At 32.3% G+C, this 19,019-nt stretch overlaps 1 long non-coding RNA gene across 3 annotated transcripts; it reads left to right on the top strand.

The window, feature by feature from the left end:
• Window positions 1–1,861: 1,861 nt before the first annotated feature.
• Window positions 1,862–3,423, top strand: LOC149387829 (uncharacterized). Of its 3 annotated transcripts, none has more exons than XR_016300858.1 (3): window positions 1,862–2,490; window positions 2,684–2,852; window positions 3,075–3,423. It is a non-coding gene; the product is annotated as an uncharacterized LOC149387829 (long non-coding RNA). The 3 variants fall into 3 exon arrangements; XR_016300857.1 differs by having other exon boundaries at window positions 2,679–2,852; XR_016300856.1 differs by having other exon boundaries at window positions 2,638–2,852.
• Window positions 3,424–19,019: the final 15,596 nt, after the last annotated feature.

Below are 19,019 nucleotides of genomic sequence, written 5' to 3'. Positions count from 1 at the left end.
ACGACAACAATATATATATATATATATATATATATATATGTGTGTGTGTGTGTGTGTGTGTGTGTGTGTGTGTGTGTGTGTGTATTGAGCAGGAAATAAAATTTCAGGAAAGGCAGATGTGTCTAAATTTATTTCATAAGGGTAAATTAAAATAATTATTTTATCATATGCTTAATTATTTCAACTCATTTAATTGTTCACTTGATTAAAAAATATGGTTATAAGTATATACTTGTCATGTGTAAACATATAAGATATATGTATGTCTATGGAATTTATGTATGGTATTATATATGTATTTGTGTTATTATAAACCAAACCAAATATCAAATATCAGCCAGTTTACTGGTTCTTGAAAGGAAAAAATAAAAAGGTCCAGTCAAACCTATGTGTAATTGTGTGTTTTAGTCTTGCTCTTAATACAAAATTTCTCTCTTTCCTAAATAACAAGTTTCAAAGCACAAAAAGGACACCATGCATGATTGCCAGTATGAGTGGGATGCAATAATGGTGGGATGCAGAACATTCAACGAATTATTTTTTGTTTCAGCCATGAACTCAAATTATTAGTTTAAATTTTATATATATATATATATATATATATATATATATATCAAAATTTAAAAGCAGATTCATATATGAAGACAAAAGTCCCAATAGGACATATTTTTAACTGTAAATGTGTGAGTTGTCTATGCTTCTACTCGAGCATGATCAACTTTTTGTTTGCTCAACTTGCTCTCCATATATTTATTGTTTTGCGTTCATAGGCTCACAATTTTTTTTTTTTTTAATATAAGCTTATTGTTTCTCACGAATTAACAAGTAATAAAAGACAATTTAAAATAATGATTGCATAACCACAAGTTTCCCTATAAACATAGACTTCATCCACAACAAGTTTTCATATCTTTCAACAAACACAGAAGTTAATAACATCACTGCGCTTCTCATCTCTCTCTCTCTCTCTCTCTCTCTCTCTCCCACTCTCTAAATTTGCCTATATCAAGTATCAACCACAAAAAGTTAATATCACCGCTAGAAGCATTTAAAAAAAATATTACCGCTACTCTCTCCCTCTCGCTTGATGTATATATATATATATATATACAAGCAAAATGCCCGCGCGTTGCTTGATGTCTTTTAACAGTAAATTATTGAAATAATAAAAAAAAAATTAATGATGAACATGACGTCAAATAACTTACTATTTGTTAAGATTACATCAATAATATTTCATACATATATTTACATATCTTAATTTATAATGACTGAATTGTACAACTCAAATTGTACCAATGTTATATTTTATTTTACTTCAATGAAAAAAATTATATACACATATACAATAATTACCATATTACAAATCCTATTTCTAAAAATCAAATAGAGAATAAATACAAAATTGCAAATATAGATTATATATACATCTAAGTAAGGAAATTTTCTTCATAGTTAATATTTGTATTATTATTGAAAATCACAATTTTTTTTTTTTTATAAAATACACATTTCTAATTATAAATAAATATTTAGCTTCTACACCTTTTTCTTTATTGTTTTTTACATGTAATTTGAGATAGTTGATACAAAACATATACGAAATAGATCAATAACATCATTGTAAATATAAGAGAAACTACATCGAAGACAATATGCAAAGTTGCAAATACAGTCTATGATGCTATATTTTTGTGTGTTTTTATTAAAATTGCTCTACAAATGTGTATTATTCTAGTGGGCTTTCTTTTAAAAAAGAATAGTGGGCTTTTATAAAGCCCATCTGAAACCCTACTACCCCATTATCTCCTCTGCATTTCTCTTTTCACAGCCGCTTCCCCCTCTCTCTCTATACCGATCGTCAATGGCGAAACCTCCATTTTTTACTACCACCAAAAATACATATGCACGCCATAGTCTCGGACATAGTAGAAATATGTGGCTGCGGTGAAACGTCTATGGTATCGGTCTCGGTATCAGACAGTTCGTATTCGATTTATTTGAACCGGTAATCGCATCTCAAACGTATTATTTTTCAGTAGTTATACCTCTACTTTTTTATTCTCTGTAGGGTTTTCTTTTTTTGTTTCATTTGCCCAAAATAAGAAAAATAAGTATTTAACTTGTTATAAGAAAAATATTTCTTTCTTTCTGATGCAAAAAACTTTTCCCAAAAAATCCCAGCCTCTCATCAACGAAAAGAATGAGACCACCACTTCTCCATCCACGGGTGAAGGCTACTTCGCCGATCAGGTCTCATTTTGATGATGTTGTGATTTAAGTTCTGCTAACATTTTTTTGGAAATATTATGGAGGGATTTTTTTATTTTATTTTTTCATGGTAAAACACTTATCTGGGTATTAGTATTAAGCAATTTTCTATAGAAAGACTAATAAAAATAAAGCTTATATATTTCCAATTTGTTGACAGATGCTCCATTATTTTTTTAAGGGGAAGATCTTCTGAACTTCATCAAGTAGGATCTTCTGGTAATCCTTTCCTATCAAAACAATTTAATTAATCTATTTTTTTTGTGCGATACTCGATCTCTCATGAGTCCAGCTTTTCTTTCTTTCTCTTATTGTTCTCGATTGTATTTTTTTTGTTCTATTCTGAAATATACACTTTTTCTCCAGACTGTTCTAATTTACTTGATCATTTCCCCATGTTCGTCAAGATTAGTTCTGCGCTGATGTCGAAGTTGAAGGTCTAGATCTTCCGGCTTATTTACTATCTTAGGCTGAGTATTGCGGATCACATACACTCGGCTTCGAGGACTGCCATTGCCGCATCTTCAACTTCAAGTGGTGGTTCGAACTGATCCACGGGTGAACGTTACCTCGCCGATCAGGTCTGATTTTGTTACGTGTGGTGATGGAGGAAAAGTGAGACTGAACAAAGAGAATGAACAAAAAAAAGTAAAAGAATGAACAAAAGTAAAAAAAAAAAAAAGTAAAAGAATGAACAAAAGATTAAAAAATGAAGTTAAACACAACAAATAGAAATTGATTGTGGTCAGATTGTTACATATTGATGTACAATGGCTGAATTTGTTGTATTGGTCTGATTGTAGTTTTGAAGACGAAAGAGCAGAAGTTGGTGTCGATTTCTTCGGTGAAGGAGCATGGAATATATAGGCCGCTTGGAAAGAAATGAAAAACTTTCCAGAAATTTCATGAAATAGCTGTTGATGATTTTTGCAATGCAAATATCTGGAGAATTCCAGACAATTAATTTACTTCGGGCAGCTCCAACGATTTAAAACTGTCATATGTGGATGTCGGTTTGTATTCCAGAATATTCTAAGTCAGAGTGGCATTTTTGTGATTTTTTTTTCTTTTAGGAGTAGTTGTAATATTTTAATCAGAATGACATTGGCATGCCATGTAATTATGAGACTTTTAAAGGGTATTTTTGTCAAATTTTTTAAGTGTACTGTAGACTTAACAGTAATATGAGTCTGCGTGAATAGTGATTCCGGATTCTCCTTTATATATATATAATAATATATATATACATATTATATTTATGTTTATGTTAATTAAAGGAGACATTGGGGTGTATGTTTATAGATGCTGACAGAAGATAGAGAGCACAGATGATTTGAAATGCATGGAAGCTATAGCATCTCACTCATTCGTGCTCTCTATCTTTCTGTCGTCGTCACTTTGATATACAACATTATCACCTAAAGTCCCTCTGGTATAACCTGGTGTTTTTTAATCTAAATTTTTTTTATTTTTTTTTATTTACTGTGTTATATTGTTCGTGGGGTATTTTTATGATAGTAGAGTTAATCTTTTGCTTTTATTACAGACGCATTGATTTTAAAATTTTGCCGATCTACATACATCTCTAGGGTTTTTTATGTATATGTATATTTCTAGGGCTGACCTCTAATTTCAGCGTGGCATACAATTTACAGATTCTCATTTGATTATGAGTGTATCGATGATCAAGTTCATTTCGTATTTCTGATGCGTGATTTTCCTACCGAAAGCTAGTTTTGAAAATCCACTCTTTCCATTTAATGTTTTGAATACCTTTTTATTTTACTTTATCCTGACAGATTATTGCAATCCGTATATTTATTCCACTGTTAAGATATATCTGAAGAAATAATTCACCCATACAAATAACATATGAGTTCTGTTATGAACTAGTATTTTTTTTTAGCAACTACAAAACAAAAGCTTTGTTTGGCTTAGTTTAAGTGTTGTATATGTAATTTTGAGATGTTCTTTTCAATACCATCTGTATCAGTGTGCATACATTGGAATGTTTCTAAGAGCTGGAATCTATTTAGTGGCAAGTGTTTCGACACGTTTTTATCGTAAAAGGGTGTTTTGATGTCTGATGTCATAATTATTAAAAAGAAGAAGAAGAAATTTGAAGTCTCATTATGTACATTTTTTATTTATTAGAAGCAAAAATAACTTCCCGTTTATTGCAAACCCTAAACCTACATTATTAGCTATATATAACAAAAAACAAAATATAAGCAAAATAACATATATATCTATGTATGGATTATATGTAATTTCTGCAGATTCAAAACCCTAGAATTGGAGGACGGTGGTGACCGAAAAGCCCTTTTGGAATGGTGGTGACCAGAAAAACCCTTTTGTAGGAACGATGTGATGAAATCAAGTGTGTCTTATTTGGTGAAAGCCAATATCATTCTTCAATAATCTTACCAGCTATTGTAACTTTGGACGATTACAGTTAATGTCGCCACAAACATTATACGACTAATTGGAAGAATGTATATGGGACTGAATGCAAATTAAGTTGTTTTTTAAGTCTTTATCTTTCTGGGAGAGTGTTTTTGAGGGATATAACTTTTTATAATGCCTTTTTATCAAGGGGTATACTTGCAAACATGGATTTAAATGTCGCCGAAATTCCCCGATTTTCGCCGGCGGTGTCGTTTTCGCCGGGAAAACGGCCGACGAACTCATGAAAGTCGTTTTTCCATGTTATTTCGTTTGATTTTCTCTGAAAATGACATGCCATTTGTCCATGTTATGTCGTTTTCGGCTTGAAACTATAAACTCATATTCTGGAAAAATAAAATGGCGGAAGCAAAATGAGGAAGAAGAAGATGAGAGAGGGGAGAGGAGAGAGACGAAGTGAGAAGAGGGAGAGAGAGAGAGAGAGACCTGACCTACAATACACTACGTATATAATATACAATCACTGCATAATAGATAACATATTATATCATGACCTGACCTATATGCACTAAGGCCCATTTTCAACAAAAATGTGTAATAAGTGGGAAAATTACAATACTAACGCTTATACGCTTCTTTCAAAACATTATAATGTTTTTCTTTTTTTTTTTTGAAATATTTAGGATATTAATACATTCAATATACACTCTTTAGTATATATATTACACAATTATACAATTTCAGTCTACATATTTTAGTATACAATTACATGGTACTGTATAAAAAAAAAATTAAAGTGATAACAATGATAAGAGTATACAAAATAATTGAATGAGCGAAAGACACAAATACTACTTCAAAAATGTTAATTTCGATGATAAAATTAATAAGAGCGTTCATTTTGCAGGTGCGTTTGCGCTTGGCCAATTTTGACGCACGTAGGTAAGAACTCAAATTATTATGATGAAATCATGAATTAGGACTACCAACATAATTGCAATCTGTATTGTATAATTTTGTAATAATTTTATTTAGCACTGCAGTTAAATAGCCTTCTTCAATCATTGAAATTTTATTTTAACAGCCAACGTTCGATTGATAATTGAAAATTCGTTACTCAACTTATTAACTAATCGAAAGGGTCAAAAATACCTTTTGACCGGTTTTAAATTAAAAAATAAATAAAATAATAAATTATTTACATGGCAGTTTCTTAACTTAATTAATATTTAATTAAATTTCTTTCTCCATATAATTGTTGATAAGTGTTAATGACAGTTTATCATAGTTTTGTTTTTTGTTTGCTGTTTAAATTGATTAATGGTAGTTTAACAAATGGGTTTTAGAATTACTTGTTTTTTTACGCTATAGTAGTTTATAACACACTTTTTTATTTAAAATATTCAGAAATGAAAGCTTACCCATAAATAATTGAAATCATACATGCATGTATTATACAAAGAATAATCAAACACGTGCAATTTATGATACTACATAACAAAAAATTGAAACGTAAAAGTCCTTGAATGCTCTCTTTCCTGGATTCAGGCTGAAATACAGCTCAATTAAAAAATAAATATTAATTATTAACTATACGAGATTTAGAAAGAAAAAATCAGAAACACATAATTGATAATTGTAGTAACTGTTATTACATATAGTGAACGCCGTTAAATAAAACTTGTTATCGTAGAGGGAGACATCTGGCTGAAAAAGCATAACATGCAATGACTAATGACTAAGTTAAGAATTGGAGAGATCGTGATTGTACCACCTTGCTTGTGTTTAGCAGCTGCTGACAAGTAACAGACATGTAATAACATTTGCCACGTTATAATAAGGAAGAATTTCGCAATAATGCGTTTTTTATGAGCAAAAAACAGCTGTATTTATATATATAGACAAATGTCAAGCGTATAAGAGAGGAAAGAAAATACAGCTGCCCAAAGCGACGTGGCTTGCTCAGGATTCATTAGCTTGTTCTTAATTTTTTTTTTAATTAATCTATGTAGATAAATGAAAGTTCAGGAAGTATATAACAACAACTCTTTTAATGAGTTGGTTTTGATTGCGAGATTCTACAAAGAAAACATGTCTGAAAATATTTTTGTATTGTTATGAGAAATATCTGATGTTGGACTTAATGTTATGATAGTACCTATAATAATAGAACCGAGAGAGAGAGAGTATGTGGATAGTAACAAATCTATTTTGAAAGGCGGTTTGACCCATTCTTGTTTGCTTTCTTCAAGTTTCATTATATCTCTGTAACAGTTTAAGAAGAAAAAAGCTTGCGTTTATGCATTGTTTTGAATAATGAAATGTTAAGCCACTTCTGATTCTAATTTTAAATTTTTTTGTATTATGCATTCATATATGTTAACGTTTGGATGGGAGGTATATCCAGGGTGGGCAAAGAAGGGGTGAGAGAGAGATAGAGAGATTGAATTCATAGAATCATCAATCAATATGAAAAACCATACACAATTCCGAGCCCAATACACCAAAACCTACTAGAAAATAAACTCTGTTCACAATTCAAGAAGTGAACCAATCCCTCCGATTAGACTCCACTATCCAGCTAATAGAAAATTAATAGTCTAAAATAATAGATTAAACAACTCTTTTCTATAAGCCTACCCACTCCGAACACTTATTTATACTAAAACATAATTAAATAAATAAATAGCATGTAACTCAATAACTAATGTACTAATTTACCAAACCTAAGAGCAGCCAATGCATATGTCACGACCCACGAGCTCTAGCTCGCACGCGAGCCGCGAAGTACTTACATCTCTTTCCTCCAGAATATTTAAATAAACATAGCATTTGTATATAGTAAGCGGAAATAAATTAAATAGCTATAAGACATATATCATAAGTAATAGAATTTTCGGGGAAATTTTTCGCTTTTATTTCACATACAAGTCTTATAGCGACTATATACATAACAAAACACACTCGTTTGTTTTGGACATATCTTACATATAACTTATATACAAACATGGACGCAAAACAAGTAACTAGAATACAAGTTTACTAGTTACATAATAAAACACCATTTTTCCCCGTTTAAAACAAAAACTCTCATTGCCACAGGTCGAGCGACGCAAGCCTGGACTAGATCTCCTCCTTCTACCCGAGTAAAGCCTTTCCTTTGCCTACATTACCAAGGGTCATAAACTATGAGTCGAAAGACTCAGCAAGTGGGAGTCTATCTAGTAATAAAAGCGACTAGATGACATGTGACGTGCACATAACACATAAATTATGCATGAAAGACATATGATTCCTATCATATGATATGCAAGCACGTGCATACTTACTACATGTGAACTTGTCATCCTGATCTTCAGGTCATCCAACCACCCACTGCAACAACCCTCAGAATGACAAGTAGCCAACCCTCAGACCCGAGCAATTTAATCATGAGGGTGACTCCAAGTTTTAAACTTCGTCTAGGATCCTCTAATGGTACCATCTCCAATCATAGGGGCGCTCAGGAGCTCCCTGAAAGCTCAGACGTGCCCGGCACGCCGGCAGTTACCAATTACAACACTGTGCCCGTCAGGTATCCCTGACAAAAACACAAGTCTTCAGACTTGCTGGTACCACCGACATCTGTTCTTTTTAAATGTTTGGTACCCGATGGAATCAGAGTACAGCCCTAAACTACAACGGGAAGAGCATCGTTTCGAGTAAAACTCGATTAAATATTGTTTAATATGCTCGTCATAGTATTTTGAAAGAGAAATCAAGGTGTGACCCTTGTAGTCCCTAGAACAGATATCTCAGCTGGAATCTGAGAAACGTCTGTCCCTGCTTTTCCCGTAAACCCGTCTATCGGGTGAATCTAAAATTAGTAAGTCAAAGGAAGATTAACTAATCAAATAAGAAACGGCTTGGGTTGTTAGCGGGTTACGCTTGAACTTAACGGGACAAACCCGAAGCTACATTTTCAATAATAGTAGCCGAAGCCTTAATCTTGATTAGTTTGTCAAATTCATGGGCTTTCAACTACTCTTGTTTACTAACACAGTAAAATGCACATAAACATGTGATTCCCTTGGTAAGTAGTTGACTTAATTCCCACTTACATGGACTCCTGATTCGCTAGCTCCTTCCCCCTCTAACGCCTAATCGTTACGGCGATAGCTGAAAATATCTGAGGAATAAAATGGAGCGTTGAACACCATTAGTTCTGCACTAGCAGAAATACTAGTCTACAAATTCTCATCCCAGAGAAACTGAACAAGGCGCACGGAACTCATATCCGTCACACGCAAAACATACGTTCTTACTTAAGAGAATCAGAGAAAACAAGAACACGATTCCCACATGAAACAGTGATCAAGAGAGAGAACAAGTCCTACAAGTAGCGACTAAACATGAAACTCGAGATTAGCTATGCTAAGGAAGCATTTAATAACCCAAATCCCTTGGGCCGAGCCCAAAACTAGAACCGAAACTCAACGTTAAGAACCCAAGAGGGAGAAAAACTTGTTCCTTTCCACAACGATCCACAAGAACCAAAATCACTACTCTTAGACTTGTAAAGAAAGTCTTACCTCTAAGATCATAGAAATTAGAATAACCCGTTGGTTAGACTATAAGCGTAGTTAATAAAACAACCCGTTTAAAAACTATAGATATAGGTTTTGAAAATAATACTAATCTTAATTATGGAAATATGTTATAATAAGTAAAATAATTAATTAAAAATAATTAGAATACTTAGCTTAAATAATAATCAAGAAAGAATAATAATAAGTAAGGTTGTACAAACCTTTATTTTCAAAACCACTTAATTATTTTTTTTCAAAACTTAATACTTGTAATAAGAAACATAAAATATGGTTTAGCTTAATTATGAGCTGTAACAAAAATACTTTAAGCTTAATCATAAGCTTATAGGTTATAAAATTATTTTTGAAAAACATTACAATACGGGAATGTTTCGGATTCAATCACACACGTTCGGTACTCGTAACTCACGGAAACCGACACTCACGGAAACCGACACTCTCGGTTTATCTCGAACCCACGAACCATAGCACACCTGAAGCACCCGATTTGAATCCGAAACAACTCACTAACTCACGTGATTAGTATCATAAACGTACATAACTATTTTACAAATAATATTACATATTATAGTTAAAAGACTTTTAGTAGAAACGACTCGGTTAACAATTAGAGTCGGGAGCCGGTACATTCACGACTCGTCGTCGCCGTCGCCGCCGTCGCTGTTCAAACGCATCGTCGCCGACGCGGAAACGAAAGGATGCCGAGTCGCTGTCGTCGCTGCGTAACTCACTCTGCCTCGACACGCTGAGGTTTCGCAGCCCGTGTCTGCACCGTCGCTGCGCGCTGTCACAGCCTCAAGACATCTCACCGAGCCGTTGACGTATCGCTCGAACTGAACAGCCCCTCTTTGCCTTGTCGCTGAACCCGAACAGCCCTCGCTGCTCGCCCGCGACTCGCCGGAACCATCCTTGCTGCATCCTCGTACCTGCGGTACGAGCTCGGAGAGACACGCAGCACCAACAAGAGAGCATGGTTAGATTAAAAATTGAACCGAGGATACCCAAGTTTCTCGATTCGAAATCAATTCCCGAACAAGGCATTCGGAAATCGAACACTCACCCGATCCTAACCCGTCCCACGCTCAGCAACAACAACAAAAACCAAAGACGAGCAACACTTTCAACCAAGTAAATTTTCTAAAAAGAACCTATGTTATTCACATCCTAGCGAGTCTCCGACTCGTCTAAAAACACCACAAATTCAGATCCGATCCTACGCATATCAGTACCACACCACAGACAAAACAAAAATCCACTCAACATACTTCAAAGCCAAGCACATACTCTGAAATCCGAAACCTCCAAAAATCAGCCCAAAAGTGAACCAAAACACAACTTACGTGAAAACTGAAATTGAACAAGTAAAACTCCAATTTTCAACACTTAAAATCAGAGTCCTAATCAACAATTAACTGATTCAAGCATCACACATGAAAACCCCCAATTTTCCCTTCCAAATTTTCGGCCAAAATATCCATAAAAATCTGAAAATCCTAACTCAAATAATTTCAGCTCACTACAAGCACAAACCGAGCCCAAACACAAGCAACCCACGAAATCAACCAAATGAACTCAAAAACCCCTAATAGGAAAACATAGGAATCGGACTAGAAACAAAGAAAACGAGTTGGATTTCCTACCTTGATGTAGAAAACGAACCCACAACTCTCGGCTTCTCCTACTCCACGAAATCCCGCTCAACCTTGTGGAGAGAACAAAATCGGAGCCAATGATTCTCAGCGTGATTGAAGAAGATGAACGAAGGAAAAGAAAAAGAAATGGAGATGAAGAAGATGAATAACGGGAAGGAGAAGAAGAGGACGAACTCACCTAAACCACTCCGGCGTCTCTCGGTCGTTGTTCTCTCTTTTTTTTTTCTTCCGTGCGTTTTTTTTTTCCCCTTCTTGCTTTGGTTTGTTCCAACGTGAAAGTGAAAAGATAAGGGTAATAGAAGAGTCTAGAATACTATATGTGTGGCTGAGAAATTAATGGGATAAGGACCAAAAATAATCCTACTAACTTCCTCATTCTCAAATTTCCTTTCAAATAAACCACCTTTTGTTTGCAAATCGATCCTTTTACTCTCAAAATAAACATCTCGTCCATAATTAAATGGAAACGATTTAGAAAATAAACCGAGATAATTTCTCGTTGATTCTAATTTATTTTGAATATATTTAAGGTGTTTCGGAAATTATTTTCACTCCCGAGACTCTTCTTAGTACTCGAGGACTCACCGAAAATATTATTCGGGAAATTAAAATCATTCGAGTCCAACTCGAAATTCTCAACTCATTCCGAAATCTTTAATTGACCTTAAATATTTATTTTCTAAATCTAGGACCATTTCACGCTCTAGTGAAATTATAATTTGCAACAATACTCGATTCAAGGAAAAAACTCGTTCATTGATTCCAACGTTCACAAGACGAGTTACACAAAAAGCCTTACTTTACAGCATACCTCCGATGAGTCTACGGAACTGATGCTTCTGAGGAAGGGTGACAGATAGGCTAAAGGGTGGGCTTTCAGCTTTTCTATGAGGGGGTTTTTAATATTATTTTATTATTATAATGCTTTAGCTAGCTATAATGCTTTAACCCTATAGGCTACGTAAGCTAGCTAGGGTTTGTGAAAGCTCACACGTCCATTCACCTCTGCTCTCCTCAAAACCTGGTGGTACACTAATCTCTCTCTTCTCTGACACTCCCTTCCTCTGCCTCGTCACCTTGATACGTAATAACGTGTGATATATTAAAGCGGATTTATATATGTATGGTTCATTGATTTCAACTATCGCAATTATTGATTTTTGCATAAATGAGATTGTCGTTCGTCATATATAAATTGGGTTCACCGGCTTATCTGCTGTTTTTTAAGACCACAAGCAAAAAGTCACGCGCATGAGAATAGTTTGCGATGAAAAAGAAGAAGAAGAGAGCACAGTGGTTCCCAAAAAGTTCAACAAAGCTCTTCTTACTCTATCTATCTACTTCTTCTCACTTAATTCCTCGTCACGTGACTTCTATTATTATGGCTGTGTATTGCGATGACGATGTGATATGCCCTTGAAAAAGACGTAAATCATAAATAAACAACTAATTAACATATATATGGTTGTGCGTTGAATATAGGAATCTAACCACACTATGTGTATATATAAAAGCCGGAGGAAAATGTTTTTCTTTTAATCTTAATACTACCTTAATTTAACTGTTAACTATTTTCTTTCTCTCTCTCTTTTTTTTTTTGCTAGCAAACTGTTAACTATTTTCAGGAATCCCCGGTGGGCGATGACGAACAATTTTCATAGCAAGTTAGCAACTTCTTCAACTATAAAAAGTTTTGCCTAAAAATTAAAACCCGTCACAAAAGTATTAACAAAGAGAGTGAGAATAAAGAAACCCACATCCTCATTTTAAAGGAATAATACTAGAATTATGATCACTTTAATAATTTTGTACCAAAATTCATTAATTACATTTTAATAAAAAAAATTATTACTTATCTATAGGAGAGAGAAATGTTTGGTATCAAAATATTTCTAAATGACTAGTCATTTAATTTTTTTTTGTATTTATTTCTTAATCATTTAATTTAATTACATTTAATATTTTAACAAACACATTATGTTTAAAAAATAAATAAACTAACACATTTAACTCTCTCTCTCTCTCTCTCTCTCTCTCTCTCTCTCTCTCTCTCTCTCTCTCTCTCTTGCGTGGCTGATTATATGGGTTGTTAAATGCTAACGGCGTCGGACTGCATAAAAGCGACGTATGGTTCATTTTCGTTCTTGATATTTATTTTGTTCTTCGTGTTAGATTTTGTTCTTCCTTTACATTTTTTTCCTAGTTTAGAGTTTAGATCTTTTCATTAATATATAATGTATGCGAAATGGAGTGATATGTGAAGTAAATTAATATAATTTTTTAAAAGTTTTTTGGAATCTGGAAAAAAAAATTATTTCTTTGAAGATCTATTGATATCTTTGTCAATAAATTTTTGTACGTCAATAAATCTTCAAAGAATATGAAAGTGAAGTATTAAAAGAGATGTAATTTATAAGAGAAATGAAAAAGGAAATTAATAAAGTTAAAAAGGTGAATGTACAAAAGGCAGTAATAGTTCCAAATTAAAACACAAGTAATGGGTTTTGATACTATCAAAATGATCATAATTTCGATATTATCTCAATTTTAAATATATGTTTCTCTTTACTCTGGTTTCCATCGAATCTTCTCGAATCTAAATAATTCAATAAAAATTAAATTGGTTGTCGTTTTTTCTTAATTAGATTTTTCATGTTTTACGCATACCCAATTTTTCTTGTGTTGTTTAAATGGAGAGAATATATAAAAGAAAGGAAATTATGATGGAAAATGTTTAACTAACATTGGGATTTCATTGGAAAAATTACATGGATGGTATTTTAAAAGTGCAACGTTCCAAATATAGTTGGTGTTTTGAATCCTTTCAAAGTTTAGAGGTTTTCAAACTGTAAATGTCATCTTTCTTTTAAATAAAATAGTAAACAGTAAATTAAATTAAATATAACCCAAAACAGTAACAATTTTTGGATTAAAAAAAAATCTATAAACATAAAAAAAATGACAATTAAAAACTTGAAAAAGATTATTTTTGTGATAAATATTTGGACCATATTAGTTTTAAAAAAAACACTATCACAAACAATTTTCACAAATATATTCTATTTTTCATGAAAAATAGGGTGGAAAATAAAGCGTCTAAATTTTAAATGCGGGCCGTATAAATTTCTATTTTCTCACTTTATTCTCATATTTACCCTTTATTTTCCATAACATCAAAAACAAGATATAATTTTTATTTTTCCTCTTAATTTCACTTCCATTTATATGATCACTCGTGTTTTCTCATTCTCTCATATATTGAATTCCAAACGGGTAACAGAGGATAGTCTATGAGGTGTCAGTTTCCTTCTAATGCAATTCTTGCGTATGCGGTCAATCGTGGTATCCTTTTTTTTATATAAAATTAAGAAGTAAAAAGTTATTCAACTTTTCGTTTTGTTGCAACTATTTACGATTTTGTATCTTAAGAAGCTTAATAGAATTTCAAGGAATATGCAAATAAAAAAATAAAAATAAAAACTTGTAAATTTCGGATTCACACATCTTATAATACAATGAACTTGATAAGATTATAGCTAGTTTCTAGTAATGGTATCCGATTCTCTACCAAAGTTCATTGAAAAGACCAAGCATTTTGTGCCTTTCTTTTTCTTCTAGCACAAAACATAGCTCACAAAGTTCACAACATCATAGCAAAAAAATAAGAATTTTTTTTTTCCTTTGACATAAATTTTGTTGTTCAGTCACCATATCTTATCCAATGGTGAAAATAATAATAATAAATATTATTTTGCTAATTAATATTCAGAAATGAAAGCTTACCCATAAATAATTGAAATCATACATGCATGTATTATACAAAGAATAATCAAACACGTGCAATTTATGATACTACATAACAAAAAATTGAAACGTAAAAGTCCTTGAATGCTCTCTTTCCTGGATTCAGGCTGAAATACAGCTCAATTAAAAAATAAATATTAATTATTAACTATACGAGATTTAGAAAGAAAAAATCAGAAACCCATAATTGATAATTGTAGTAACTGTTATTACCAATTATTAATCATACGTGATAAAAAAAATAATAATAAAAAAAAACCCAAAACTCAAGAATGAATTCATAGAATCATCAATCAATATGAAAAACCACACACAATTCCGAGACCAATACACCAAAACCTACTAGAAAATAAACTCTGTTCACAATTCAAGAAGTGAACCAATCCCTCCGATTAGACTCCACTATCCAGCTAATAGAAAATTAATAGTCTAAAATAATAGATTAAACAACTCTTTTCATAAGCCTACCCAGTACTCCGAACACTTATTTATACTAAAACATAATTAAAATAGCATGGAACTCAATAACTAATGTACTAATTTACCAAACGAGTGTACCATGCTAAGTAGAACTAAAAAAGTCAGGATGAGTCTACGGAAGTGATGCTTCTGAGGAGGGGCTCTTAAGAACGGAGCGAAAGCGTGAGGCACAAAGAGACCTTTGACTCGCCTGACGTGAAGCGCTTCGTTTGTGGGAGCTCGAGCTTGGTGAATATGGTCAAGTTTGCAGCTGGAAAGCAGGATTTCTTCCTCGGTTTCTCCTATTTCGTTTGTGTTCGGTTCGTCCTCGGAATCCCGTGAATTTTCTCCCACGGGCTTGAGTTCGACGTCTTTCAACTCTACTGTCGGTATCTTTTGAATATAGTATACCAACAAAAAAAAATTATGATCAAGTCAGCGAAACATTCTTCTTCTGATTCACTTTAATTATTGTTGAACACTGAAATCACATTGTGAACGATAAATTAACTTTTAATATTTTGTCCCTTCTTTTGGATTTAGGCTTATAGTTTAGTGGCACGAGAATGGAGATCATCTTCGATCAACATGAATACCATCATTTAGACAAAATTCTGTAAGTGCTCTAAATAGTGGATCATTTTATATGTGTTTTTCGATTTCACAAGAAGAAAGAAAGCTGATATGAACCTTGAAGATTTCAATAGAATGGTACTGAATACAAGATAATCAAGGAATTCGAGAGACCCCAAACTCTCTCAGAAGGCTAGCCTTGCACAAAGGTAAATGATTATTTCTAACCTCTATTTATAGACTAAGTGACAGTCAACATATAAATTATATTTCCAGTCCTAACAAAAACATCTATAGTTCTGGACTATCCCACGAACCACGTATTAAATGAACATTTTGGAGCCAAAATTACCAAGACATGAGAAAAGGAAAGCAATTTTCTTTTGTGTTGTCATACATCTTTTGTGTTGTCATACATCTCTTGGCAACGTGAGTGTTGTCGTAACATAACCTTATCACATAATTATTAACCTTATCTCTTTCTGAAAAAAATAAACTTATCTTTTGCAGCCTTTTTTTTTTTTTTGCTTACCCCAATGCTTTTATCTTCTGCCAACTGAAATTTTTTACATTTCATTCATGTCCCACCTCGTTTAATTAAAGTCCCACCTCGTTTTATTAGTTATTTTGTTGGACATAACGTTAAATGACATTTCATTCAAACAACTAATGGTTCGAATAGAATTAACCATGCAAGTGCCACTGTGAAGTTTCAAGACACATGAATGTGAACTAAAATAAATATCCACTTTCTATTCAAAAAGCCATGTTTACGCATGAAACATTATATATAATACGACAACAATATATATACTCTCTTTTTTTTTCAACCCCTATGTGTGTGAATCAATGAGACAAGCTAGAGATATGACATGTGTGACGAGGGATTCTCTTTTGTGTTGTCATACATCTCTTGGCAACGTGAGTGTTGTCATTGTAACATTAATTATTAACCTTATCTCTTTCTGAAAAAAAAAAAAAAAAAACTTATCTCTTGCAGTTTTTTTTTTTTTTTTTTTGCTTACCCTAATGCTTTTATCTTCTGCCAACCGAAATTTTTTACATTTCATTCATGTCCCACCTCGTTTTATTAGTTATTTTGTTGGACATAACATTAAATGACATTTCTCTCTAACCAAACAAATAATGGTTCGAATAGAATTAACCATGCAAGTGCCACTGTGAAGTTTCAAGACACATGAATGTGAACTAAAATAAATATCCACTTTCTATTCAAAAAGCCATGTTTACGCATGAAACATTATATATAATACGACAACAATATATATATATATATATATATATATGTGTGTGTGTGTGTGTGTGTGTGTGTGTGTGTGTATTGAGCAGGAAATAAAATTTCAGGAAAGGCAGATGTGTCTAAATTTATTTCATAAGGGTAAATTAAAATAATTATTTTATCATATGCTTAATTATTTCAACTCATTTAATTGTTCACTTGATTAAAAAATATGGTTATAAGTATATACTTGTCATGTGTAAACATATAAGATATATGTATGTCTATGGAATTTATGTATGGTATTATATATGTATTTATGTTATTATAAACCAAACCAAATATCAAATATCAGCCAGTTTACTGGTTCTTGAAAGGAAAAAATAAAAAGGTCCAGTCAAACCTATGTGTAATTGTGTGTTTTAGTCTTGCTCTTAATACAAAATTTCTCTCTTTCCTAAATAACAAGTTTCAAAGCACAAAAAGGACACCATGCATGATTGCCAGTATGAGTGGGATGCAATAATGGTGGGATGCAGAACATTCAACGAATTATTTTTTGTTTCAGCCATGAACTCAAATTATTAGTTTAAATTTTATATATATATATATATATATATCAAAATTTAAAAGCAGATTCATATATGAAGACAAAAGTCCCAATAGGACATATTTTTAACTGTAAATGTGTGAGTTGTCTATGCTTCTACTCGAGCATGATCAACTTTTTGTTTGCTCAACTTGCTCTCCATATATTTATTGTTTTGCGTTCATAGGCTCACAATTTTTTTTTTTTTTTAATATAAGCTTATTGTTTCTCACGAATTAACAAGTAATAAAAGACAATTTAAAATAATGATTGCATAACCACAAGTTTCCCTATAAATATAGACTTCATCCACAACAAGTTTTCATATCTTTCAACAAACACAGAAGTTAATAACATCACTGCGCTTCTCATCTCTCTCTCTCTCTCTCTCTCTCTCCCACTCTCTAAATTTGCCTATATCAAGTATCAACCACAAAAAGTTAATATCACCGCTAGAAGCATTTAAAAAAAATATTACCGCTACTCTCTCCCTCTCGCTTGATGTATATATATATATATATATACAAGCAAAATGCCCGCGCGTTGCTTGATGTCTTTTAACAGTAAATTATTGAAATAATAAAAAAAAAATTAATGATGAACATGACGTCAAATAACTTACTAATTGTTAAGATTACATCAATAATATTTCATACATATATTTACATATCTTAATTTATAATGACTGAATTGTACAACTCAAATTGTACCAATGTTATATTTTATTTTACTTCAATGAAAAAAATTATATACACATATACAATAATTACCATATTACAAATCCTATTTCTAAAAATCAAATAGAGAATAAATACAAAATTGCAAATATAGATTATATATACATCTAAGTGAGGAAATTTTCTTCATAGTTAATATTTGTATTATTATTGAAAATCACAATTTTTTTTTTTTTTTTATAAAATACACATTTCTAATTATAAATAAATATTTAGCTTCTACACCTTTTTCTTTATTGTTTTTTACATGTAATTTGAGATAGTTGATACAAAACATATACGAAATAGATCAATAACATCATTGTAAATATAAGAGAAACTACATCGAAGACAATATGCAAAGTTGCAAATACAGTCTATGATGCTATATTTTTGTGTGTTTTTATTAAAATTGCTCTACAAATGTGTATTATTCTAGTGGGCTTTCTTTTAAAAAAGAATAGTGGGCTTTTATAAAGCCCATCTGAAACCCTACTACCCCATTATCTCCTCTGCATTTCTCTTTTCACAGCCGCTTCCCCCTCTCTCTCTATACCGATCGTCAATGGCGAAACCTCCATTTTTTACTACCACCAAAAATACATATGCACGCCATAGTCTCGGACATAGTAGAAATATGTGGCTGCGGTGAAACGTCTATGGTATCGGTCTCAGTATCAGACAGTTCGTATTCGATTTATTTGAACCGGTAATCGCATC

Source organism: Urtica dioica, chromosome 8 (assembly GCF_054948205.1).
Source record: "Urtica dioica subsp. dioica isolate 48M chromosome 8, U.dioica_male_clone48M_v1_H2, whole genome shotgun sequence".
NCBI classification, from domain to species: Eukaryota; Viridiplantae; Streptophyta; class Magnoliopsida; order Rosales; family Urticaceae; genus Urtica; species Urtica dioica.
This window is presented reverse-complemented; position numbering and strand designations above follow the sequence as displayed.